The sequence below is a fragment of the Anopheles nili genome (genome assembly GCF_943737925.1).
Source record: "Anopheles nili chromosome X unlocalized genomic scaffold, idAnoNiliSN_F5_01 X_unloc_4, whole genome shotgun sequence".
NCBI lineage: Eukaryota > Metazoa > Arthropoda > Insecta > Diptera > Culicidae > Anopheles > Anopheles nili.
The window spans coordinates 150001-153489 of record NW_026525500.1 but is presented as its reverse complement, the minus strand read 5'-3'; positions in this window follow the sequence as shown (position 1 = coordinate 153489).

Here is a 3489-nt window from a genome sequence, read left to right as displayed (position 1 = left end):
GGGGTGCACAAAAGTGTTCGTAATCAACCTCGGATTGTACTTTTCATCATCTAGGGGCACCGTAGGGACCGAAAAAAGTGGTTTCGCATGATAGTCCACCTCGACCCATGTCGATCCTTGCGCGACCCCGACCTTCAGGATTTTGCTCTACGGAAGGGGGTGCACAAAAGTGTTCGTAATCAACCTCGGATTGTACTTTTCATCATCTAGGGGCACCGTAGGGACCGAAAAAAGTGGTTTCGCATGATAGTCCACCTCGACCCATGTCGACCCTTGCGCGACCCCGACCTTCAGGATTTTGCTCTACGGAAGGGGGTCGACTTGTGCGCAACCCCGACCTTCAGGATTTTGCTCTACGGAAGGGGGTCTACTTGTGCGCAACCCCGACCTTCAGGATTTTGCTCTACGGAAGGGGGTGCACAAAAGTGTTCGTAATCAACCTCGGATTGTACTTTTCATCATCTAGGGGCACCGTAGGGACCGAAAAAAGTGGTTTCGCATGATAGTCCACCTCGACCCATGTCGACCCTTGCGCGACCCCGACCTTCAGGATTTTGCTCTACGGAAGGGGGTGCACAAAAGTGTTCGTAATCAACCTCGGATTGTACTTTTCATCATCTAGGGGCACCGTAGGGACCGAAAAAAGTGGTTTCGCATGATAGTCCACCTCGACCCATGTCGACCCTTGCGCGACCCCGACCTTCAGGATTTTGCTCTACGGAAGGGGTCCTCTCTGTACAAGGTTTAGGGGTACATTTTCACCCAAAAACCACTATCGCTCATCCGAAACAACTCCTCGACATGTGTCTTCTCTGTGAATTTGGCCCCGATCTGACGAGTAGTTTTCGAGATATGCCCCTCTGAAGGTACATATTGGGACTTAGCCGATTTTCACCCATTGCGGTGTCTATGGGGTGTTGGGAATCGCTCTACCGACCAGCCGGTTGGAGATATCGAGTTGCGGTCTTCGGCGCGTTTGCTCAACTCCGTAATGCCTACTTTTCGTCCATACACACAACACCTCGCAGAGTTCTCCTTCTGCCAGATATAGCGCGTGCCCCTTTGTTCGTGCACCATTTTGGCCTGTTTTTCGTACATCGCTTCTAAACCATGCGTGCGACGGTTTTGCGTTCCAAGTACCGATGTTAGAACACCACCGTGGCTAACTTTCGTCCATATACGCCAACTCCGTGCAATGTCTCCATCACCCTGTTTTTGGGTGAAAACCCATTTCTGGGACTTAGCCGATTTTCACCCATTGCGGTGTCTATGGGGTGTTGGGAATCGCTCTACCGACCAGCCGGTTGGAGATATCGAGTTGCGGTCTTCGGCGCGTTTGCTCAACTTCGTAATGCCTACTTTTCGTCCATACACACAACACCTCGCAGAGTTCTCCTTCTGCCAGATATAGCGCGTGCCCCTTTGTTCGTGCACCATTTTGGCCTGTTTTTCGTACATTGCTTCGAAACCATGCGTCCGACGGTTTTGCGTCCCAAGTACCGATGTTAGAACACCACCGTGGCTAACTTTCGTCCATATACGCCAACTCCGTGCAATGTCTCCATCACCCTGTTTTTGGGTGAAAACCCATTTCTGGGACTTAGCCGATTTTCACCCATTGCGGTGTCTATGAGATGTTGGGAATCGCTCTACCGACCAGCCGGTTGGGGATATCGATTCCCGGTCTTCGGCGCGTTTGCTCAACTCCGTAATGCCTACTTTTCGTCCATACACACAACACCTCGCAGAGTTCTCCTTCTGCCAGATATAGCGCGTGCCCCTTTGTTCGTGCACCATTTTGGCCCGTTTTTCGTACATCGCTTCGAAACCATGCGTCCGACGGTTTTGCGTCCCAAGTAGTGATGTTAGAACACCACCGTGGCTAACTTTCGTCCATATACGCCAACTCCGTGCAATGTCTCCATCACCCTGTTTTTGGGTGAAAACCCATTTCTTGGACTTAGCCGATTTTCACCCATTGCGGTGTCTATGGGGTGTTGGGAATCGCTCTACCGACCAGCCGGTTGGAGATATCGTTTTGCGGTCTTCGGCGCGTTTGCTCAACTCCGTAATGCCTACTTTTCGTCCATACACACAACACCTCGCAGAGTTCTCCTTCTGCCAGATATAGCGCGTGCCCCTTTGTTCGTGCACCATTTTTGCCCGTTTTTCGCACATTGCCTCGAAACCATGCGTCCGACGGTTTTGCGTCCCAAGTACCAATGTTAGAACACCACCGTGGCTAACTTTCGTTCATATACGCCAACTCCGTGCAATGTCTCCATCACCCTGTTTTTGGGTGAAAACCCATTTCTGGGACTTAGCCGATTTTCACCCATTGCGGTGTCTATGGGGTGTTGGGAATCGCTTTACCGACCAGCCGGTTGGAGATATCGATTCCCGGTCTTCGGCGCGTTTGCTCAACTCCGTAATGCCTACTTTTCGTCCATACACACAACACCTCGCAGAGTTCTCCTTCTGCCAGATATAGCGCGTGCCCCTTTGTTCGTGCACCATTTTGGCCCGTTTTTCGCACATTGCCTCGAAACCATGCGTCCGACGCTTTTGTGTCCCAAGTAGTGATGTTAGAACACCACCGTGGCTAACTTTCGTCCATATACGCCAAACTTCTCAGACACCTCCATCCGAGAGTATTTCGTGTTTTCCCATATATTGCATACTTCCAGGGGTTTGCTTCCATACAACTTTCAATGTTCTGTAAAACACCCGCGCATCGTCCGATTGGACTGAAACTGCTCCGGCGCGCTCTCTGCCGTGCTACAACTCTGCGCAAACCATCAAAACCTCGATGCCTGCGTGCGCACCTAGCCATCTGAACTCCGTACACTCTGGCTTAACAGGCCTCTTAGCCCGTTACAACATGGCTAACCCACTGGTAACCGGTAACCGTCACTCGTCCAATGTGGTCCATCACCCGTGCAAGCTGTTTCGCGTGCTTGCGCTTGCTCCGTGAGCAATCCCGCGTGCATTCGGTTGTCTTCCAACAACGTGTTCGTCTCGCAACAATCTCCTCCATGTGTACGCCTGGTGCTATGCAACAAGTTGAAATTTTTCGGGAAGTCAAGTTTTGGGACTTGTACTTTTTTTCAACATTAAATGCAGCTTTTCGCACACCATAGCAACTCGGGCTTCGACTTTCGGGACTTGGTGCTTTTCGCGGATCAAGCCCAATGGACTTGACCCGCTAAAGCTCACCTCCTCTCTATCGCTCCATTCGGGTAGCTATGGTGCACCCCAGCCAGTAGCGCACATGCACCCCATGTCTGGGGCACAAGCACACCACCCACTAGGACACACCACAGCAGCACACCCTTCTGCACATAGCACCACGTGTGTGCAGCGTCGCCTTACCCAAGCGACTTGCGGCACCTTGCAGGAGCAAGCTCCCACAGGTGGCGCGCAGCCGGTGTGTGACTCCCGCACACTCCCGACTAGGTGGTACCATCATCACCATGGCACGCACCCAGG